Source organism: Pseudorasbora parva, chromosome 16 (genome assembly GCF_024679245.1).
Source record: "Pseudorasbora parva isolate DD20220531a chromosome 16, ASM2467924v1, whole genome shotgun sequence".
NCBI classification, from domain to species: domain Eukaryota; kingdom Metazoa; phylum Chordata; class Actinopteri; order Cypriniformes; family Gobionidae; genus Pseudorasbora; species Pseudorasbora parva.
The window spans coordinates 35,314,165-35,339,616 of NC_090187.1; the positions used below are offsets into that span (position 1 = coordinate 35,314,165).

Consider the following 25,452-nt stretch of genomic DNA (forward strand, 5'->3'; position numbering starts at 1 on the left):
ATAGCTTCCCCAACACAGCTAGATAAAGTAATACTTTCTCTTTTAGATCAGTTCCTGTTCTTATGTATTAGATGGCTATGTATGTAGATTAATGTGCATTTATGTTTACCATGAACTACCTAGGGATATCCATAATGAGACAGTAGTTTCATCTGGCTAGCAGTCCAAAATGCCATAGTGCTCATCATAAACACATCATTACACATAGATCTACAGGCCACCAAGGAGCACAAATCTACAGTTAATTGGCGGAGAACTGTGAGGGATGATTAAGAAATAAAGAACGCTGGGAGCTGGAGGAAAAAAAAAAGACACAAGAAGCAAAAATCAACACTGGCTGCAGGACAATCAATCAAATCTGTCAGCGCCTTTACCACACTGTGTAATTTATTGGAATTGTTCTTAGGAAATGGGTACACTCTGTAATGTGTAGCTAATATCACTTTGTAACACCTCGCAGCAGTTGACATTGAAACCAATCTTGGGCTGTGTCCTTTGATCTGTGACTCTGCCCTTTGTTGTCGTTGCCTGTTTTAAGCTTTTTTTAAATGAGTGGGTGAAATATCTCAGGTGGCGGTAAACGTTTTAAGGTAGCTCTCTCTCCCCAGTCGGTAGAAATTATGCACAAATTATGTATTAGCAAGAAGTGACAAGGTGTCACGGGATTTGCAGTTATGATTGAGGTCAAATGTATTATTGTTTTAGACGGGAAAAAATTAGGTACTGTGAGTCGGGGTCAAATACAACTTTGACAGCAGTTGATTAGGCTTTTGGAATACATTTCTGAATCTATCAATCCAGTCTAAGCTGACAGTGCGCTCACTAGATGATTATCATGATGGTGTATTGCTTAAGCACAGGTCAGGTGTGTGTGAGTGCTGCTGCAGTGTTTAAATACGAGTCAGGCCCGTGTGGTGTGTGAAACGGCCCGCTCTAACTCTCTCTCTCTCTTTCTCTCTCTCTCTCTCACACACACACACACACACACACACACACACACACACACACACACACACACACACACACACACACACACACACACACACACACACACACAGAGGCTCTAGCAGACCTCTAAATCATGTTTCCTAATTCCCTGAGCCACATCTCAATCATTTTCCCTGCTAATTTGAGAGTCACCCTCATTTCTTTTTAAACGATTCATTTTCAGCACATTTGTACAGTAAATGGCCCCGATGTGTTCTACAATTTAGTCAATTACTGTTTCAGCCACTGGGGCTCCAGGGAGGCCGAGCACACATGGCCTGAAGGTACCATCTCAATAATTGTTTCAGGAAAGTTGGGAATGGATCGGTAACGCTGTGTTCTACTTATTGAAATGTCAATTGGAGCCAGGACTTCACACTTACCATTCTCTATTTATACATTTCTATGTTCCATTAAAAATGTATAGATCTCCTTTCCTCTTTTTGTGTGTGACCTGAAGCAAGGAGAGTACAACAGATGTTTGGTTTGTGTTGTTCACATTAGCTTTTCAGTTTAAACCTGCTTTTTTTTCATTCTATATGCATATTGAAGGAAAAGGAATGTGCTTTGTATGTGTATTATAGGCATTAACACATTATGACATATTCTTCCTGTTGTTGGATTTTTTCATTCACAGGATTTTCTGCGTTGTGCTTCAGTTGAAGTGAAGTGCTTCAGTGAAAACACTACTTGACTCTTTGATGGCTCTCACAAGGTAATTCTTGATGACTTGCATGTGCTGGTAACACTTAACAATTTGATTATGAATTTGGTATCATTAACAATGAACAGCAATTGTCCACATCATTTATTAATCTAGATAAATCCTGATTTGAAAGTATACGACTGCTCATTTATGTACATAAAAGCTCAAAGGGTTAGCTCACCAAAAATGAAAATTCTGTTATTATTTACTCTCCCTATGTCTTTTCAAACCTGTAAGACATCGCTCATCTTCGGAATACAAATGAGGATATTTTTGATGATATCTGGGAGCTTTCTGTCCCATAGATCCAACTGACACTTTGTCAAAAAGTTCATAAAGAGATCGTAAACATTTTCTGAAGAAACTCGATCGCTTTATATGATGAACAGATTGAATTCAGGCTTTTATTCATATATACAAATTTAGTAGCAAACATTAAAAAAAGCTCAACAAAACCTCATTGGTTCATGCTGAAGCTCAAACGTGCTACGTAACACAAGAATGAACCTCATTGGTTTTTGAGGAAGCTCAATTGTGCTGTGTTACTTACAAGAATTAACCTCATTGGTTCTTGCTGAATCTCAAACATGCTACGTTACACAAGAATGAACCTCATTGGTTCTTGCTGAAGCTCAAACGTGCTACGTTACACAAGAATGAAACTCATTGGTTCTTGCTGAAGCTTAATTGTGCTGTGTTACTTACAAGAATGAACCTCATTGGTTCTTGCTGAATCTCAAACATGCTAGGTTACACAAGAATGAACCTCATTGGTTCTTGCTGAATCTCAAACATGCTAGGTTACACAAGAATGAACCTCATTGGTTCTTGCTGAAGCTCAAACGTGCTACATAACACAAGAATGAAACTCATTGGCTCTTGCTGAAGCTCAAATGTGCTACGTAACACAAGAATTAACCTCATTGGTTCTTGCTGAATCTCAAACATGCTAGGTTACACAAGAATGAACCTCATTGGTTCTTGCTGAAGATCAAACGTGCTACATAACACAAGAATTAACCTCATTGGTTCTTGCTGAATCTCAAACATGCTAGGTTACACAAGAATGAACCTCATTGGTTCTTGCTGAAGCTCAAACGTGTTGCGTGACACGAGAATGAACCTCATTGGTTCTTGCTGAAGCTCAAACGTATTGCGTGACACGAGAATGAACCTCATTGGTTCTTGCTGAAGCTCAAACGTGTTGCGTGACACGAGAATGAAACTTATTGGTTCTTGCTGAATCTCAAACATGCTACGTTACACAAGAATGAACCTCAATGGTTCTTGCTGAAGCTCAAACGTGTTGCGTAACACAAGAATGAAACTCATTGGTTGTTGCTGAAGCTCAAACGTGTTGCGTGACACGAGAATGAAACTTATTGGTTCTCGCGCGTCAAGCGAACATGCTTGAGCTTCTGTTTACCACAACTGATGTGAGTTGATGAATGTTTATATGTGAATAATAGCCTAAATTCGATCTGTTTATCATATAAAGCGATCGAGTCTCCTCAGAAAATTTTGGACTGAACCACTTGATTCATATGGACTAGTTTTATGATCTCTTTATGAACTTTTTGAAGCATCAAGGTGTCAGTTTCGTAGCTGTCAATGGAGGGACAGAAAGCTTTCAGATTTCTTCAAAAAAGATCTTCATTTGTGTCCCAAAGATGAACGATTCGAAAGTCTTCCGGGTTTTGCAACAACATGAGGGTGAGTAATTAATGAGAGAATTTTCATTTTCGTGTGAACTATCCCTTTAATGTTAATTTATACAACTTGAAATGGTAAAAATCTAACAGTATATGTATAAATTAACACTAACCTAGATTAAATGCTATAAAAGTATTAATTGTGCATGTTACATATGTATTTTAGGTACATAAAGATTTTTAAATAATGAACCTTATAGGGATTTAATGTCATTTTCTGCTCTGCTCTGTTTCTATTTCGAATTTTCCATCAGTGCATCATTTTTCATTCATATTATAACTCAGGGACTCTCACTCTGCCTACATGTAATTTTTCAAAGGGCCATAAAATTTGCAGAACTTCTCCTGAGGTCCTCTTTAATTACAAATTAATTAAACCAGAATCAATTAAAAAATTAGATCCCCTTAAATGAGGTCTTAATGGGTGTTAATGAGGGGGAGAATGTGTAACTGGACCAAACAATGTGACCCGCAGACCCCAATTAACAAGCTAATTTTTTACCATTTATCTTCTGTTTGGACAAATGTCATTAAATTTAGATTTCATAATGGGAGCTTGGAGATATGTTTCCTCTGTGCTGCTTTGGAGGTCAACCTACTCTTGGCTATAAGGTCTTATTGAAATTGATCAAGCTGGCATGCCATAAACAACATACTCCAATCTGTGTATTGAAGAAGCACCTATATCAAATTACCCTTTTGTTTACACCTTTTTCACTTTCAGGAGGGTGCCCTTAATCTAAAATGCATCGTCTTTTGTTCATTGTCTCTTAATGCTGGCCTATTAAACAAGCCTGTTTATTAGATGCTAAGGCTGGTGTGGCATTAAGCAGTCAGTCTATCAGTATGTATTAAGTTGTCAGTATGAGGTGATGGAGGGGGATGCAGTGAGCCTGAGCCGGACCAGTCTGCCGAGATGGACCCAGGCCTATTAACTCCTATTGACAGTGACACACATGTGGCCTCCTCAATGAGTGGTTCCTCATTGATTTTTCTCTCTAGCGCTTTTCACTTCCCCTTTCATGCTGCTGAGGGGAGATCTTTATCTTGACTGATTGGCGATGTGAATTGTTTCACACGTGCACACAAGCTGGGCTGATATGTCCCAGAGTTTTTGCACATTGCACTGTTTATATATTATTACTATTTTTACTAATACAGTGAGGCCGATAGACAGTTGTATTATGATGTTGTTGAACCCACGCATCAAATAAATCACGTAAAACATCAGCTAAGGCTCGTCACTATTCTCCCAAGCCACAATCTTTCCAGCCTCTGTTGCCAAAATGAACTCTGACAGATGAGATCGACTTAATATCAGGCCAGGCCACTGGGAGAGAAAAAAAATGATTATCCTCTGGTAAAATCAGCTATCGATGGGCAAGCAAATAGCTTCCACCCTTATACCTTGAAGAGATTTATTGATAGGTTATTTGATACATCTGACACACGGGAGGATACGGCAGTAGGAACAGGAACACGGTGTTGTATTGGGTTTGTTATTGGCTGTCTGTGTTCATGTAATATGTCACACTCTCTTATTTTTTACTTAGCTGTGTAGTAGGCGTTTTCTTTGAATTTGACTTGTTCTGTCTGGATTTGTGGTCTACAAGAGCTAGATTAAATGCTATTTGGTATTTCCAACACCAGAAAGGCTGAAATGGTAATCGGTAATCCAATCGGTATACTTGGTTAAAAGGCTTAAAATTACAATACACTACATTTCCTTTCTTATAGTGACCATCCATCATTTAGATCAAATAACGAAATGGACATTTTAGTTCATTTTGTAATGCTATACAGTATGATTTTTGAATATGCAGAAAAATGACTTAAAGGGACAGTTCACCAATAATGAAAATTCTGTCATCACTCACCCAGTTCCAGACCTTTATGAATTTCTTTCTTCTGCTGAACACAAAAGAAGATATTTTGAAGATTATGGGTAACCAAACAGTTTATGGGCCCCATTGACTTCCATAGATTTTTTTCCTTTACATACTATGGAAGTCACTGTGGCCCATCAACTGTTTGGTTTACCATATTCTTCAAAATATCTTCTTTTGTGTTCAGCAGAAGAAAGAAGTACCTACAGGTTTGGACCAACTTGAGGATAAGAAAATGATGACAGAATTTTGGGGTGTACTATCCCTTTAAATGCAGTAAAGTTACAGTCCTCCAATGAATGACTGCTATGTTTTTCTTATAGACCATATAGTTATTATATAGTATATCTATAGTCATGCATTTACATTCAAAAAACATTTAAATCTGCTCGAATAAAATGCAATTTATACTTTTAAATGTACAATGTTTTTAAAAAAATTAAAAAATAAAAATAATATAAATAAAATTCTTTTTTTTTTTTAAATATTTTAAATGTTAAATGTTCATTTATAATTGTTTTTTTCAATTTATATTTCAATAATTTAAAAATCATTTTATTTATATCTGTGTGTCTTTTACACATCATTCACAGATTTGCAACTTTACCCAAGAGAAGCTGGACACAGCCTGTAAGTGAAATCCTTATCACATTCTTTCTCTGATTTACAAGCATGAGAGCCTTTCTTTTATTGATTTTGAGTTTGAGGGATGAGCACATTTCCTGACATGCACAGATTTAGTTTGGTCAGATCATCCTTCTCTATTATCAACAGTGTTCACACCCTAATAACTTTATATGTCACGCCTGGCCCAACCATCTGAATCTCGGCAATCCAAAGCGCTTTATTCAGATTAAATTTATTGATTACCCTCCTTACCATGAACAATATCAGAGCAATCTTAAGACATGACGGACCAGTCGTCTATTAATGAAAAATTAACCTTGAGGGATTTCTGCTCGCTGCTTAATGTGGTTGACCTGCCACCATAGCTCACTATTGCACTGTGGTCTTTTTATGACAGCATAATTGGAGATGAGCAGAAGCACCTGACTAGCCTGCATTCAGGGAAAGTCAATACTGCAAGCCAAACAACTTCTCACTCAATTGAACTCTACAGAAAATCCATACAGCACAGCACTGTCCCTTTATGGCAGTGAGAAATAGCCCTGTCTCATTTAAAGCTGCAGTGCCTTGCTTTCCGAGCAGTGATTCGTGTGATTTTTATTGTTTTTTTTTTTCTTCATTAAAACAATATGCCATGAAATTTCACAGATTTTATATGAAAATAATGGTGCTGAAAAGGATTTAATAGTTAATCTCAAATGACAGCATTTGTGGCATAATGTAAAAAAAATATACTTTATATGTAAATACAAGGTCATTTTTTTGAAGATTTGAATGGAATGTTCTTGTTAATCCTGTAAAGTTGTTATTATTACCCTGAAAAGCCAGACCCACATCAAGATGTTTGGTCTGGAAACTCACCATTGATGGTTTCAATCCGAGGGGCGGATAAACGGTTGTCTTTCAAACTCCCTCTGCACGCGATAGGATAGCGCTTCAACCAACCAGAGCAACGTGAAGCGGAGCTAGTAGAAGCTAGTAAACATGTGAAGATTAAACTTTCGCCGTATCTGGTCGGCAAAACTCTGAACACATCTTCCATTTTTAAAAATGACTTCAGTGCCGTTCTTTTTCTCAGAGAAAAGCTAAACTCCAAGTCTTCCAGAGTCGCGGTCAAAGCTGATTCAAAAGTTTACTAGTTTTTTTGTTTACTAGTAGCACACAAGCGTAACTCAGCCGTCATTATGTTAAGCCCCACCCACCGACTCTAAACACGATGTGATTGGCCCGACCAGAGTTTGTTTTTTACAGCTCAGACGTGTATTGAGAGTTGCTAGACGACACTCGCGGCAGATTAGATTCGCTGCCGCTAGAGTGCGTCTAGATTTAAAGGGTATGTTATTATAATATTTAGGATTGTTTTAGTTATTTTAGTTATGGCAGCAAATTTTAAAATTGGTAGTGAAAATTTACTCAGAAAAGGTTAGTAAGCATTTTTTCCACAAGAGTCATGTTCACATGCATACTGTTCACATGCTGTGGCTGTACTATAGTGAAACGGAGTATTTTGGCACCATTCACTTTCATTGTAAGCCATATTTTTGCTTTTATGAAAAAAGAATAGAGGGACAAGTTTCAAAAATGAATTTATAAAAAAAAAAAAATCAAAAAGCGCCTACTTTTTGGGGGGTTATGACAGCTTAGACAACATATACTTACATGTTTATCACTTTTAGCAGTTTTTTATGTAACTTCAACATTTTGAACCTAGACCACTGTATGTGTGTATGGGAAGCTTTTCAATTTGGGTAGGCCAAATCCAGGAGGAAATCCCAAAAAATGGTCTTGGAGTTTAAGTAGTTAAAGAGTTAGTTAACCCAAAAATGAAAATGTTGTCATGATTTACTCACCTCATGTTGTTGTTCCAAACCTGTATGAATTTCTTTCTTCTGTTGAACACAAAATATGTTTTAAAGAATGTTGGTAATCAAACAGTTGACGGTAGCCATTGACTTCTATGGAATACTGTTCAAAAGAAACTCAACGTGAAGGTTAGTAAGTGACGACGTCATTTTCATTCTTGGGTGAACTTTCCCTTTAATTGCAGTAAACTTGGAATATTTCTAATTGTTATACATTAAACTATAACCATTTTAAAGGGAAAGTCCCCCCACATAACCCTCATGTCACTCCAAATCTCTCTAACTTCCTTTTTTCTTGTTGAACATAAAAGAAGATTTCTTTTTTTTCTTTTTTTTTAAGAATGTTTGTAATCAAGTTTTGGTTTCAATTGACTTTGCAGAAGAAATGAATACTGCTTTGGAATGACTATCCCTTTAACATTATTTTAAATGAATATTAATAATATTTACATTTTATTATATGTCTATAATAATTTGTTAACGTCATATTTCTGTGACTGCGTGTGAGTTTGTTTCTGTATTCATACGATCCTCCAGAGAATGGCATACCTGAGTAGGTCAGACCTTGACATGGAGCCAGATGTACTGTATTTTCTATGACGCTGGCTGAGCTCACCCCTGTTGCCATTTGACTGGGCTATAATTTGTTTTTGGACCCCAGTGCTTGTTGCCTGTGATGTAAAACACAAAGCACTCTGAGGGTTGTGCTTGCATGCAGTTATTTGTATCAGAATAGGGCATGTGGGATATGGCCCTATATTGCCTTTTTGGAATATAATTCAACCCACTGGTCTATGGGGCTTTAAACCTGCATTTTCCTAGCTGTGTCATTACAAGGCCATAACAAGTGTGCAATGTTTTTTTTCTTTTCTTTTGACGTGTGCATACACTCACGCCCCTACTATGCGCACCAGCTGCTCGAGACAAAGATATTTTGAAGCCTGACACTTCCGTTGTTGGTGATGTGGCTGTTTAATCACTTTCTTACTCTGTAATTAAAGCCCAAGAGAAGCTGTGAAAAGGTAAAAGGAAAGATGCATTTAGACACAAGTTCAAGTTCAAGTTCAAGTTTCACTTTATTTATCCTTAAAAAGGAAATTTAGTATGCAGCAGGATATCCACGTCCAACATTATGGCCTTGCTGCAATTGAAACTGCGGATGTTCCTCCGTGCTTATTGTCTTTGGAGTGATCCTTAATAGTAGCTCATACTGAATACCTGATATAAGCGAAGCCTAACTGTAGATTCAGAGCCGTGCTCTGACCTGAGCGTGGTGGCCGATTTGATACCTGAGGCCAAATGGTATCATACCCTGATGGTGAGCTGATATGCCTCTCTCTCTCTTTCTCTGAGCCGTTCAGAGTGCAGTAAAGGGTCTTTTAGAGTGGACCATGAATAGTGCATGGCCAAGCTTTCATTACAGGCCAGACTAGATTGTAAATAAGATACAGGAAGACCAGGATAGTGCCGTCGCAGGGGTCAGACGAGCCTGGGTAGGTAGGAGCTGTCAGTCAGATCTGCATTGCACATTTCCATTCATTCCCCAAGGTTACCAGGTATACACATCGGAATGGGTCATTTTCTTCGGATTTAATAAGAAGATGGCTCTATTTAACCAGAAAAGTGGGCTGAAAGAATTTTTTTTAAATGTATCCGTGTCCTTTGACTCCTACATTTCTTTGAATAACTCAGTCGATACTGAAAGTAAAGTGCTCACACGTGTCATATGATGGTGGAAAAATTGAGAAAATCTATAAAAGACGGCAGAAAAAACTGTGGAAAAAGTGTCAGTAGGCCATCACAGAGATGCGGAAGCACTTAATGGCGTAGTTGCTCAAAGCCTGTATCGGTTTGGCTCAGGAAAAACATCTTGTGCTGACAGAAGTCTAATTACCTTTGTGCTTGCATACATGCAAGAGGGTAATCACTATAAACTGTCAGACACCATAAGGCTCCTTACGCTTCAAAATTAATATCTCTCTCCTCATTTAATTAAGAAATGAAAGTGTTGCTTAACAGGTATTGATTGTGGCTCATAGGAAATGTAACCCATCAGTGCTAAAAGGCCCTTGACTAGAAGTTCAAGAGATAATGCAGAGAGCCCTGTGAGAGGTGGAGGTAAACCTAACCTCCCACTGACAGCTTTCATCGCTGACGGTCTCCCTGCCATCTGCTCAATAGAATAAGGTGAACAGATCTGGTAGGGGTCTCATACACGACCACTTTAAGGTGATGGTTCACCCAAAAATGAAACTTCTGTCATTATATATTTGCCCTCGTGCCGTTTCAGACCTGTATAAGGCTGACTTTCTTTCATAGATTGTGAATTTTTTGAAGAGTGTCCTGTCTATTCTTTTCTGTTTATTGAAAGTGAATGAGTACTGGGGCTGGCAAGCTCCAAAATGTGTCATAAAGGATCATAAAGTTTTCCATATGACTTAAAAATTCTCTAAAGCCATATGATAGCTTTGCGTGAGAAATAGACAACAATTTAAATGATACATTCCCAGGCAAAAAAGGACATACTTGATTATTAAACGGTAGGCATTCTCTAACTTAACTAACTTTAAACATGTCTTTCAATGTATGACAGATACTTATTGAATCTTTCTTTGTCTTTATTTAGTCCTTATACTCATCATTTAAAAAATGTTTAAGATTAAATTAATTTTGGTTTTGTAAAGAATGTATTTATGTATTCATTCATTCAAGTTCTGTGTAAAAAACTGACTAACATTTAAGTTGGCATCTAAACTAGCTCTGAATGTGTTCAAGATTATGAAGGAAGTGTAAACTTAACAGAGATGTCCATTTTGTTCAACATTCTTTTAAATTTGATCTTTTAAATGAACCCAGTTCATAAAACTGATCAGAATGATTTGTTCACAAATTTGTGTGATCCGGTTCTTGAGTTCAACTCACTTAATGTGATCAAAGCTCTTAACGGCTCAATGTAGGTGATGATTTTTACTGAATAACCATTTAGATTCCATGGTTTCAATGACTCAATTTCCATGACTCATAAGAGACGAGATACAACATTTTTGGACATGCGCAGGGTGCCGACTTTCAGTCGCTGAACTAGCAAAAGTGGATTCGGACACGCCCAAAGTGCACCTGCGCCAAGCCCTTCAGACCATGCGCTTAGATCATTAAAATAGGGCCCACCATGTGGTTTCAGAAGACTATAATGCACACTGTAAACCCTAATACTCAAAATAATTAATTCATTTGAGTCGGGTAATTTAAAAAAAGTAGTTCAATCAAATGAACTTTTATGAGAAGGGAGAATTTTTTTTCTTTTGAGTTCACAAAACTGACACATTTTAAGTTATCTGAAAAGTTTCATTGTTTTGAGTGTTATGAACTTGTTTAATTTAACTTAGACAAACTTAAAATTAACTGATACTGGGCTGGGATTTTTGTTTCCCAGCATGCTTTTTCATGACATTCGAAAAAGTAAATGCTGAAATTTAGAGCAAGATTAATGTTAAGTGTGAGATTTAGTAGTTTTTAATGTTTTCTATGCTAATTTAGAAGAGTTTCTGTTATGTGGGGTTTTGGGGGGGTTGCCATCATGGTGAAGAGTAGACCATGAGGTTTGTTTGAGGACAGATTTTGTTAAATGTTCTATATTGCCATAGTCATTCAGCAATTGCTATGCTAATGCTACCAAAGTTAGCATTTAGTCAATAAGCTGGTTGAAGCTAGCCAAATTTCCACTTCAAAAATATTTATTGAGATTACGTGATAATTTTAAGTTATATTTATGATTTGGCTTATGTATTTAAATTAAGAGTAATTAAAATACAAATCTGCCAGTTCTGCTTACTTAAACTTTGAATTTCTTGCCTTAAAATGTTGATGTTACTTATTACTTCACATTTTTTGAGTTTTGCCACCTTATTTGGGATTACAGTACAAGTCACCATTTTAATGACATATTATAATTCACTTTCATTTTACAGAAATGAGTTTGAACTATTCTTTTAATCACAGTTGTCTAGAGAAACACTGTCTTTGAACAAAGGGAGAGTTGGGACTTCACTGATATGTGAGTAATAAAGTTTTTTTTTTCTTTAAAGAGGAATATAGTTTTAGTGAGACATGATGTCCTGTCTGGTGTATTTCTCTCCCCGATGCTTGTTAATGTTAAATGATCATCATGGATTCTGTAAATGTCTGTGTAGTGTTTCTCCCTCTCTCTCCCCCTCTGTGTGTCACTCTTTGTACTCTATCTATCAGACATCTGATCTGAGAGTCTGAATGAGCCGGCATTATAATTTAATCATCAGCCCCTCTCTTTTAATCGGCGCGTGTAACCTGATGCACTCTGGGATCTTGTAAGAGTACACTGAGCGAGGCCCGTGTGCTGACAAACTGATGGGCCAGTGTTGCCCTCTGAATAGATCAGCGAAGCTTGCCCATAGACCCAAACTGGCCCACCTAACACCCGACCAGTGCTTATCTGAACATCTCTGAACCGTGATGCTTACTTACTGCTGGAGCCTTATTTAATGCCTTATTTACTGCTCTTCACTCACATTCATTCTCTTCGCTGTGTCTGGCTACAATAATTCTGTGCAATGTTGTGTCATATACTAGAGTCTATTACCAGTCAAAAGCTTGGACACATCTATTCTTTTTTTTTTGATAATTACTTTGTTTCAATATGTAAAGTAGTAAATTAACAAACTTGTGTGTATTCTGTAGTCAAACATATCTTGCACAAATATCTTATATTGTATGAATTGACATATTATAAATATTTGAATTTGCTTTTTTCTTCATATTTTCAGTTTTCGTTGTAAGTTTGAGTCATTTTGATATATGTGACTATCATTTGTATTATTTTTTTGGTTTTACTATATTTATATTAAGCTTTAACTTTTTTTTATTTCCTGATTTTAGTACATCAACTTAATACATTTTATTTTAATTTTATTTCATTTCAATTATCGAAAAAAAATGTCAACAATAACACTGAATTTATACCTATATATTAAAAAAATGTAGTGCTTTCAAATCGATTAATCTGATCTATCACAAAAGTGTGTGTGTGTGTGTGTGTGTGTGTGTGTGTGTGTGTGTGTGTGTGTGTGTGTGTGTGTGTGTGTGTGTGTGTGTGTGTGTGTGTGTGTGTGTGTGTGTGTGTGTGTGTGTGTGTGTGTGTGTGTGTGTGTGTGTGTGTGTGTGTGTGTGTGTGTGTGTGTGTGTGTGTGTGTGTGTGTGTGTGTGTGTGTGTGTACATATTTTATAACCATTACCAGAACTGTAACATCAATATATTCTTGTGTGCAATTTTAGTCCATTTTTGCAATCATAGAAAAGTGCTGCAGTTCCACACATATGGCTCTGAGGGAAGCATCAGTTGTACCGCATGAGAGCAGATCATAGGAGCCGAGTCAGCTCTGCGAGGTTGTAGTGGCCAGTGATGGTCATCGTGATTCGTGCCCCTGGTGACTTGTGGTCCTCTGGGGGAGAGAGATACGGCAGAGGGTGGGTGATGAATGACTGTGTTCAGTGGGGGGATTGTAATTGTCCTTCTCTAATTGTTAGGTGAGCACAAAAGGCACATTTTGTAATTTAACTGTTTAACTGTTGGTATTGAGCTAAGAGAAAGCTATTTTGTCCCTAGAATGACCTCTGTACCTTACTGTCTTTCTCCCTCTCTTCGACTCCGTTCATTGTTTCTCCTACTCTATTGCTTTTTGTGCTGTCCAGGGTGCTGACATAGTGGAGGGCCACTATCCTGCAGAATTTATTTAGCTCCAACTTGTCTCAACACACCTGCCAGGAAGTTTCTAGTATGCCTAGTAAGAGCTTGATTATCTGTTTTGTGTGTGTTTAATTGGGGTGGGAGCTGAACTCCAGTGGAATTCCAGAATGTTGGAGTGGAACCATAGCCTGAACCAGGACCCCTTGTTTTCTATTGAGTGTTGCTGTCTGGTCTATAAAAAATTAAATACATTATACTCATTTATGTATATACTTTATTATGTTTCCTTTCCACCAAAAATTATATATAATTATTATATATATATATATATATATATATATATATATATATATATATATATATATATATATATATATATATATATATATATTAAAAAAAAGATATATATATATATATATATATATAGTGCTGTCAAATTGATTAATCACAATTAATCGCATCCAAAATAAAAGTTTGTTTACACAATAAATGTGTGTTTACTGTGTATAATTATTATGTATATATAAATACACACTCATTCATGTATAGATTATATTGTAAATATTTGCATTCTATATACTATGTGTGTATATTTATATGAATATTTTATATATAAATATAACACATTTAAAATGTATGTACATATATGCATGTGTATGTAACACGTAAACATGAACTTTTATTTTGTATGCGATTAATCGTGATCGATTTGGCACCATAATATATGTATACACACGTCATGTGTGATTCCAGTCAACAGTTAGACAATAGGTGAGCTCGTAGAGTCAACTCCAATGAGAAAAGTTTGTCTTTTATGTCAAATTTGAAAGCTCCATCTAAAGATGTCTGCATAAAATATAATGTCTAAGTCATAAATATTTGTTTACTTTATAATTATTAATTAAATTATATTTTCAGGCAAGGTATTGCCAAGCCTACTGACAGCTTTTGGGTGTGTTTAACTTTTTTGCCTGTCTTTTTTAATCTTTTTTTTCTTAGATATTTGACTTTAGTAAAAGGAGTTTCTTTTAGCGGAAGGATAAGGTCAGTCTAAATGTGAAACAGCTTCACAAATCCACAGGCATCCGTCCATTCACACCTCTCGGCTTGAACATGTCTGTGTAAAGAGCTGTTAGATGTACCGTTGGTCAGTTTGTGTGTGTTAAAAGCTACATGGGCAGATGCAGTCTGCTTTTAATGAGTGGGGAACCAGGGGAATGGCAGTAGTTAACATCGAGAAATGCTGGGATCATTTAGTCCCCTGTGGCTCCTGACAGTGACTTAATAGTTGCACATTTTTGAGTGCAACCAAATTGCCTTTTTGCCTTTCTAATGCATTGGCTGACTCTCCATCTATAAAGACTGCTTAAGACCTCTGACACCTCTCTCCTCTCCTCCTTTCTGAAGAATATGATGTTTGAATTAACTGAAGTGGTGTAAAACCAGTGGTCGTAGTAACAATGTTGACTTTTTATAGTGAACTGTCATACTGATTGGTCAAAACAGCATTACATCTGTTTTATTATTATTATTATTATTATTATTTCTATTATATATACACAATGATGCATAAGATTATGACCACCTTCCTAATGTTTTGTTGGTCCCCCTTTTGCTGCCAAAACAGCCCTGACCCATCGAGGCATGGAGTCCATTAGACCCCTGAAGGTGTGCTTTGGTATCTGGCACCAAGATGTCAGCATCAGATCCTTTAAGTCCTGTAAGTTGTGAGGTGGGGCCTACATGGATCAGACTTGTTTCAAATCCCACAGATGCCCGACTGGATTGAGATCTGGGGAATTTGGAGGTTAAGTCAACACCTCAAACTCGTGCTCCTCAAACCATTCCTGACCAGTTTTTGTTTTGTGGCAGGGCGCATTATCCTGCTGAGAGAGGCCACAGCCACCAGGGAATACCGTTTCCATGGTCTTGACTGCCATGGCGGTCTGCAACAGTTCTTAGGTAGGTGCTATTATTCCTTTATTTATTTGGTAAACATTTCATATATATGATATCTACCGTAAATATAAATATTTATTTTTGTTTTTATATACATTTATATTAGTAACCTTTTCATAAAATCAGTTCTCAGTGTTCATTGCTGAAGGGGTTGCATGTTGTGATTATACTCGTAATATAGTATCGTTGTCGTGTTTGGTGTGGTAGCAGAGCACGGTGAAGATGGCAATCACAATAACAGTCTTTATTTAACTTTACCATCTCAGAACAAACAATAGAATAATCTAAGGGACTAAAATGACACCATACATTAAGAAGAACCAACAAGGAGTAACAGAAACACTGGGCTTAAGTAAACTGAGCAAACAAAGGGAGCTAAATGAAACGTGGGTTAAACTAATCAGTAACTATTGAAACAAACTAGGGCATAATCACTAATCTAGGAAACCTAATGACTGGGAACGGGAACAAAATCAAACTAGAAGACAAAGAAACTAACAAACTCCTGACAAACGCCGCCTAATTTCTTAATCATAAGGGTAGCAAGGTTTGAGTTATTATTCGGTATGGTTAGGAATAGTAGCCCCTTGTTTTACAGCATTACTGCATATCCTCCCATTCTAGTTCACAGAGAGACCTTCCTCTCCGTTCTTTCCCCTGCCCTCTGTGGTCCCATCAGTCCTGCAGTCATTAAGACTCCACACCGCATCTCCTTGCTTTCCCTCATGGCTGCCCACCCATTGTCTCTCAGCACAAAACTGCCCATGTTGTAATTACCATTAGCACAAACACGAGAGCGGCTTCATTGATATGCTGTTGGTGGCTGGGCAAGTGGCGGGCTGGCACACAAAAGCCTGGGCGTAGAGGGGGCTGTTTGCACCAGGGACACGGGGCAGAGCTTCCTTCTTTCTAAATGCAATGGGGCTGCCTTAGCCACACGTCATTCACTACACGCACCAACTTTAATTAATTTTCATTCGTCTATCTCCTGATGTTTCAGTGCTGCTGACCCCCACATCTCAGTCTGAATGGAACCATCTACCCCATCTATGGCTGTCAGAAGGGCTGGTTCTGGTTCTCAGTTTCAAGAAACCGGGCCCCTGAGACTGCGTATTGTCTTTAGCGTGAGTGAATGTGTGTTTCAATGCAGGTACATGATAATCACTGCAGTCGAGTCACTAGTGACAGGCTACTTTTTTGAAATAACAGTCTCGTTTTACACTTCAATATGGCAGCCGTGTTCAGCTGATTAAGACTATTGATTCTACATCTGTTCTGTACGGACGTCCTGTGGCGCCCTCAAATGGCTTTGCATCCCTCCTATTGCCGTTTATTGATAGTTTGGGACATAATCTTGATTTTATTGGTAATTGATAGAACCATTTGAGAGAAAATCCGCATGGCTTGATTTTGCGCTGATTAAGCCGCATTGCTCTTGGCCATATTTTCGCCCGCTTTGATTCCTATGTGGATAAGCCTGATCGTGAGACTTATAAAATTGCCATGGTCTTGAACTTTGCCCGACTCAGATTAAGCCCCAGGAAGAAGTGGATCCTCTTGGTGAGTAAGTCTTTTGTCCTTCATGCTGTTTGGGTGTTTGATGGACTGAAATGGCCTGCTGGGTCTTTGTAGGATGAAACAGGGCTTGAACTGTATGTTGTCTCTGAAGTGGTCCGTTGCTCATGATAGCTTTAATATATATAGTGCTCGACCAATGCTCATTGTAGTCCTTGCGTTGGGTCACACCGCAGGAGGCCTTAAGGAGGTGATTAACTAATGGTGGTGCTTTAAGAATAAAATTCCGGTCGTGAGAGCAGAGGTCTCTTCAAAGCCATTGGATGCCTATTAGAAGATTAAACCAGCTGCTCCTCTTCGTGCCTCTGAGCCAGTCTGTCCAGCAGCAGGTAGCCTGAAACCCAATAGAGTATGGTCAACACCATCATACCTCCCAGAATGGGAAGCTGACGTGCGCGCTCGCAAAATCATCAGAGCTGGGTAAAGACTGGAATACACTGCAGGACTAAAAATCAGAACAGATTTGAAAACGCTAGACATCATACACCTGCCAACTTTGTAAATGTTAATGAAAAAACTTAGCGTCATATACTTAACGGCTGAGGATCACACATTACCAGATTTGAAATGAATCGAAACACAATAAACTCACACAGAATGACAGAAACATGTAGTGCTTAATCTTGTTCTGTACATACAGAATAATCATACACCGTAAATTACCTCCTGAAAACCGTCCCGTGACAACTGTGCACAAGCAAATCACAGGGAAAGATCCAAGCCTTGACTCCTTTGTATTGCCAGATCTTGCTAAAAAGAAAAACAAGAACAAGCCCATAATAAAATGGAAGAAATACAAATGCTTTACTTTGACAATAACATCAAAATATTGCGACCCTGACCAGCCCACTTTAAAAATTTCATAAATGTAATCGTTTAATGAGCCCAACCCAAACAACAAGCCTAAAGACGCTTATAATAAGACACAGACATGGAAACACTGCAAAAGCAGCCTTGCGAATATAAAACGTGATACCTCTGTCAACATGGTTTAGTTACATTTAAAGTCTTTTGATGCTGTAATATTACTTTGGTCAAAAAAACAGATACCAAACATATTTAAATGCAGATGACACTCCTGAAACTTGTCTATGTGGACTATGAGTTATAAAATTGGCTCAAAATATCAAACATGTTGATATCCTCAGACTGGATGAAATCATAGTCTGAAGCTAAAAAAAAATTGTGTTCATCATACAACAAGCAAATTAACTTAAATCTATCGACTTCAACATACCAAAATCTACAGACTGGCTCTGACTTTTGATAACTAGCAATGACTCGTCCAGAATGCAAATTTAGGGCAAAAATCTATACGAAAGTCAAGAAGTGTATTCTTGCCTTACAGGGATATTTCACCCAAAAATGAAAATGATCCCATGATTTGCTCACCCTCAAGCCATCCAAGGTGTATATGACTTTCTTCTTTCAGACAAACACAGAGCTATATAAAAAAATATATCCTGGCTTTTACAAGCTTTTATAATGGGAGTGAATGGCGGTCCTGAATTTGAAGCCCAAAAAGTGCATCCATCCATCATAAAAGTAATCCACACAGCTTTTGGGTTTAAAGGCCTTCTGAAGCAAATCGATAGGTTTTTGTATGAAAATATCGATATTTAAAACTTTATTAAATGCTAAAATAACTACACTGTAAAAAAAAATCCAGGTCTCCAATTGAAAATGTTCTAGTGGCTGATCACATCTACAGTCTTTAGTTGGCCAAATTAAATTTCTGTGAATTAAATTACATCAATTCACAGAAATTCAATTTGGCCAACTGAAAAATGTAGATGTAATTTTCAATTGGAAACCTGCATTTTTTTTTACAGTGTAGCTTCCAGCTGATGGCCCATGTAAGTCGACTTATGCCAAAAGAGTAACCCTTGATGTGATTTAGGAGTGTAAACAACAGTGACGAACTCTTGCGGTTCGAACCAATAGGGCTGGGGAACAAACTCAGGCTTCTCTTCTCTTATATCAAAATCCTCTGACATTTCTCTTTTCACTTTTTAAACTAATTCGCAAATTTACTCTATCCCCCGTGCTTCCGTTTTCATCATAACGTCATGCGTCAGGTCAGGGGTTACTCTTTCACCGAAAATTGATTGCGCAGGCCGTCTTTCAGAAGCTAGTTGTTTTATTTCATAAAGTTTTAAATATGGATGTTTTTCTTACACAAATGCATCACTTTGCTCCAGAAGGCCTTTATTAACCTCCTGGAGCCATATGGATTACTTTTATGATGGATGGATACACGTTTTTTGACTACAAAATCAGTGCCGCCATTCATGATTATTATAAAGCTTGGAAGAGCCAGGACATTTTTTAATATAACATTTTAAAATTGTATTCGTCTGAAAGAAGAAAGTCATATATATACCTAGGATGGCTTGAGGGAGAGTAAATCATGGGATAATTTCCATTTTTGGGTGAACTATCCCTTTAAGTCCTTCCAAGAGAGAAGACGTACTCTGATCCGTTTAATCCTGGAATCAGCTATCACCATTAGGCATACAAATCAACAACCAGGATGAGGTCTTTTGTGTCTTTCAAACTCACCATTAAATCGAAATTGACAGATCTCCTTTTTTATTGCAGTATTTATTGTAAATATTTTATCCATGTACCACGTGCAAATACACATGCCTGTGTAATATTTAAGCAAAATATCTTTTCCTCCCACTCTCAGGAATACTTATTCTCTTCTCTGATGGCGTTTTTCGGTGCAAGAGCGGGACAAGCTGTCACTCACAAGATTTTGCGGCAATAGCAAGCAACAAAAAAATCCTTCCCTACACTTTCTTGTTCAAGAAGCCTTTTCACTCGGCTATATGTCACAATAAGGGGGGGGGAAATCCTAACTTCTGTTTCATGCTGACTTTAATATATACGTTTTTGTTTTACCTTAGAAACCTCAGTGGGCATTCAGATGCTATTCTGTGGCAACATTGTCACGGAATACCTTCTGAATGCCCACTGAATGCCTTCCATCCTGAATGAATAAGTGATAGTTGTTGACTTGCCCGCATTAACATCTTCTCCCCTGCGGCCCATAGCCTGTGGCAGAGTGAAAGCACTGTGCCCGCCTCAGGGAAAACAGATGAAGTGGCTCCACACTCTGTCACTCATAGTCATAGAGATGGCGTCGAGGCCTGTGCGACTGGCTATTCCCAGTTGCGGTGTGTCTGTGCGCGTGTGTACGTGCGCGCTCTGCCCCCGGCATGTCTCGTTTTAGAGTGCTGTCACTCCCTGCTTCCCAGCATCTATTAACACTGCCATTATCATGCTAATCTACATTGTATGATTACATAAAGTAATTTATGCACACTTTTATTGCAAGGCAACACACAGAGAAGCTTCTCTACTGCAGGAACATGTAGAAAAAGTGCCACTGTTGGCTGCCACATCTTTTGATCGCCCGGTTCACTCATTGCTCACAGTTTAATTGCGGACAGGAGAGCTAACTTTAAATTTAAAGTGTGCCTTTTTATTGTGCTGAGAAATTTAAGATCAGGATATAATATATATCGGCGGTTTTCAAACTGGTGTAAAATGAAAAAGTGTAAATATTCATCTCTCACTTCACAACAAATTAAAGTAAGGTTTTCAATTGGTTGTATTATGACAAGTAAATGTCAATAATTAACTTTTGAAAGTATTTATAATATCATACATGTTAAAGTGGGATCATCCTATTCAGGGGTCATTTAAAAGTTCACTAGAAAACTTAATTTTGTGTTAAAAATGTAAACAACAAACAGAAGCATAACAAACTGTAGCCTGAGTGTAAGAAGCTAAAGATTCTCTCTATTTCTCATTTAGTCACAGACACTGATCTAATTAGAAATGCAGAAGGCTGTTAAATTAAAATTGTATCACACTTATTAACATTTTAACTAGCAACCCCACCTTCCTCCGGTGCCAAACAAGGACACTCTCACCACCAACATGTGGCAGTCGTACCCCCGAGATTGTCAGTCGGCCGACGTGGAGCTTTACGCAGATTATGCTTTACATTGTTTACGCACTTTATGCAGGTCGCCCCACGCAAATGGCCTCCTCCTCTATCCGGGAGCGTAAAGTGCAGCTTTTTTCCCCATTTCTTGGCTCTACGGAAACACTAGTTGTTAATGGAATCCTATTTGTGCTCCTATTGGATGGGCTAATGGTCTCCCTTTGAGGGGAACGCTCCAAATTAAATAGCACAGATTCACATCTGTCAGACAAAACCAGGAGGCTCTTTGTAATCAATGACCCAGACCGGGAGAGGCTCCATGGGGGACTTTTCCTCCATGATGGTATCAAACATGAGGACACACCAGGGACAATGGAATCTCCCCCAGCATGATCTGCCTGCGTTCAGGACTATCTACCGGAGGTAGAGGGGGGCAAATGGGGTTAATGTACATTTATAAAACAGGGGCGTAAAATACTTAAGCCAGGGTCTGATTTATAATACCACAATATGACCGAACTGTAAGAAGAAATCTCTCTCTCTACCGTTTTTTTCCCTTTTCATTCTGTGCAAATATTGCCGCCGGTGTTGTGTTAAAGTGTTGAACCCCATTAATTTTATCACCCCCTCCTTTCGCTCTCTCTCTCTCCCTCTCTCGCTCTACATCTTTGAATTTTGTTTGGAGGAGAGGTAGAGCAGAGAGCCAAAGCGTGAGAGAGGGTATAGAGGCCTCCTGCTGCTGTGGAGATTTTCTCCTCGTTGTTAATTTTCCTCGCTCCATATGGCGCCACAGACTCCTCACCTGCAGGCTGTAGCAGGCTGGCAGTGGGAAGCGGGTGGAGAGGACCGGAAAAGAGAGGAGAGGCAGGCTGGAGCGGGAAACGCCAACAGACGTCCTCGGGCCCAGCCTGTCATTTATACAGCCCTGTGCAGCTGCGTGCGCACCGACCGGCCTCCCCTGTGAGCAAACATACTCGCACGTGGGGCAAGCGTACGTTTGAGTACAGCAGATTCCGTTTCAGAGGGGGGGCCGGGGGTCAGGTGAGGGGACGGTTTGAGCTATGTTGTCCCCGCACCTCTTTTGGCAGGTGACGCTCGCATTGCACAGGATCTGAGGCTCAGTGTGCGTTTGTGTGCCCTGTGGCAGAGGGACGGATACATAGGGAAGATGTGGGAAGCTTTTCTTTGTTACTGGAGAGTAGAGGAATGGATGGGAGGGTTTCATCCTGGCTTGTCATTGATTAGAGAAGGCTCTTTAATTCCCTCTCACCCCATGGTGTGATTCATTTGCATGCTCTGGCAGGAGGTAATGGAGTTTTGTTTTACGATTCGCTCTGAAAATCCTTGAAGACATGAGACATGATCTGATGCATATGCAGCCGCCAGCGAATTGCCTTCTGATTGATTGTTTCTTTCGCATTCTCTCTTTGCCTTTCCTCTTCTCCCTCATTTTTTTTTCTTTATGCTTGAAAGTATTTGTCATAGTATGATACAACTTTGAGAGCGTTATGCTCGTGCGATCTGCCTATGCCAATATTGTTTTGATGTTGCATATGGTGTACAAATATGAAGATGTGTTTGGAAAGATTGACACCTTTACATATGTTGTATGTAAATCATCTGGATGAGCTGTACAGGAAGTTCAGCTCTTGTCTGCAGTTGGATACACAAATATACACACATACAAACACACACACACACTTTTGTTTTTGTGAATTGTGAGGACATTCCATAGGTGTAACGTTTTTTATACCGTACAAACCGTATATCTATCCCCCTATGCTACCATTACCCCTAAACCTACCCATCACAGGAAACTGCACAGTTTACTTTCTCAATAACAAACTCATTCTGTATGATTTATAAGCCTTTTGGAAAATGGGGACATGGCTAATGTCCTGATAATTCACCCTCTGCTTGTAATACCTGTCATGCCCATGTCATTATACACATTTATGTCCTGAAATGTAACAAAAATGTGTGTGTTTGTGCGTGCGTGCGTGCACGCTCACCAAGGCTACAAGAAGACCAAAAATACAGGAAAAACAGTAATATTGTGAAATATTATTACTATTTAAGGCGTAATTTATTCCTGTGATGTCAAAGCTGAATTCTCAGCATCTTTACTCCAGTCTTCAGTGTCACATGATCCTTCAGAAATCATTCTAATATGCAGATTTGCTGTATTTGTGTAACTACTGCTCATCATCTCCATGTGACAACAAGCCCCTTTCTCAGATGTATTTTTATAATATTTTAGATCTTTTTTTATAATCACCACTCAAGTTTTGCTTTGCTAGTTCCATGTCTCTCATATCAACAAACAAAAAAAAAAAATCGAATGAAATCAAATCAATTTTTTATATCCATATTTATCACTACAAGTGGCTCTTACGTTTTTTTTTTCCCGATTGCTAAACGACAGTGGGCACAACTGGAGTCACATGCAAAACTCTAACTACAGTCTGCACAGCAGCAGTTCATGTCGACCAAACTCTAGTTCGTTTTTCATTGCTTGAACACACTTTTCAAAACTCTATCCCATGACTTTAACCACACCTGCACAACACTGTGGATTTACAGTACTTTGTTCAAATGCTAACACACTGCTGTCAAAACTGAGACCCACAGATTCAAAACATAATAGATTTCAACATTGTGCCTTTCAAACTCTGCTGATTGCAATTTCAGCTGAAAGGTCCCTCAATTATTTGTTCAAATTACAGTATGTACTTTTAGTTTCTAACTATTTTTTCTCATTACTGTAATTCCGTAAATTACAGACTATTGAAGTAAACTGCTAATTTTCATTTACCTTAAAGAATGATGTTCCTAAAATGTAAACAAATCATGTGAAAGGATATCACTGTTCTTTGAAGAAAATATTACTATGTATGAAGTCACAATGAAATTGTTCAAACTGTAAAGATGAAAAGTTTGTATTTTCTGTATTGGTGTGTGATGCTAGTGTTGTTACTCTCAGTGTTTTCTGAGAGACAGTGTGTGTTATCTCGATGAGGGTTGTGCATAGTGTTTGGCTGCACTGAGCCTGTTTTGAGCCATGTGTTAAGAGTTGTGTTGGTTGGAATGAGTTTTGCAGGAGATGTGAACTGTTTAGCTCAGGTGACTGTTGGTAGTGCAGACTGTAGTGAGAGTTTTGCACATGTAGTGCTCACTGTCGTTTAGCAATCGGGGAAAAAAACTGTAATAATGAGGCCTGATTCTCTGCTAAGTGATATTCCACAAAGATGGTAATCCTTGTCCTTGTGGGGACATTTTTCTGTCTCCATGAAGAAAACATCTTATAAATCATACTAAATTATGTTTTTTGAAAATGTAAAAAAGAAGAATGTTTCCTGTAATGGGTAAGTTTAGGGGTAGGGGCAGTGTAGGGGAATATAATTTAAAGTTTAAAACCATTACACCTATGGAAAGTCCTCATAAAACATGGAAACACAACGTGTGTGTGTGCGTGCGTGCGTGCGTGCGTGCGTGCGTGCGTGCTTGCGTGTGTGGGCATGTTTTTGTGACATACGAGGACACAAATGTGTATAATGACATGGGTTTGACACAGGTATTACAAGTAGAGGGTGAAATATGAGGACATTTGCCATGTCCCCACTTTTCAAAATGCTTATAAATCATACAAGATGAGTTTTTTTAGAAAGTAAAAATGCAGAATGTTTCCTGTGATGGGTAGGTTTAGGCGTAGGGGCAGTGTAGGGGATAGAAAATACGGTTTGTACGGTATAAAAACCATTACGCCTATGGAATGTCCCCATATGTCACAAAAACAAACGTGTGTGTGCGTGCGTGCAGTCGTGTGTGAGATCTCCCCACAAAGATGGCAATATCTGAAAACCTTGTCCTTGTGGGGACATTTTTGGTCCCGATGAGATAAGCTTATAAATCATACTAAGTGTTGTTTTTATTTATTTTTTTATTTAACAATGCAGAAAGTTTTCTGTTATGGGATAGAACACAGTATAAAAACCATTAAGTCCCCATAAAACATGAAAACACAACATTTAACTGTGTGACTGTGTGTGTGCCAGAGGCTGGGGTTTCGGGTAGGGTCCTCGGAAAGTGGTCGTGATAAAAAATGTGTCCGCTGCTGAGAGAGGCCATGTCTGAGGTCACCGCTAAACCCATGTGCCGCGGGCGCCGGGCCGGCCCATAATTCCCATACAGATGAACAGAGTGCTAACCTCTGTCCAGACGGAGCTAACTCGCCTGGATTTCATTTCACCCACAGGACTGTCATTTTGATAACAATGAGGCATAGTGGAGAGAGAGAGACAGAGGGCTTTCCTCTCCCCCTCTCTCATCTTACATCCTCCTTTACTCTTATCTCCATGGAGACCAAAGCCAAATGCCCTTGCTGAGCACCCAACGTCCTCCCTCAGCTTATTCTCTTCTGAAGTGAATTAGGGGCTCAAAAGCAGCTGTTGATCACAGGTA

At 38.5% G+C, this 25,452-nt stretch overlaps 1 protein-coding gene across 11 annotated transcripts in view; it reads left to right on the top strand.

Moving 5' to 3' along the window:
• skor1b (SKI family transcriptional corepressor 1b) overlaps window positions 1-25,452 on the top strand; it is a 70,285-nt gene that overhangs the window by 14,727 nt on the left and 30,106 nt on the right. For 10 of the 11 annotated variants that reach the window (XR_010898587.1, XR_010898585.1, XR_010898586.1 and 7 more), the window contains 3 exons: window positions 1,625-1,702; window positions 5,885-5,921; window positions 15,372-15,461. The gene's annotated coding sequence lies outside the window, so the exon portion shown is untranslated. The remainder of the gene's footprint in view (window positions 1-1,624; window positions 1,703-5,884; window positions 5,922-15,371; window positions 15,462-25,452) is intronic. The other variant, XM_067420509.1, reaches the window with a different exon arrangement.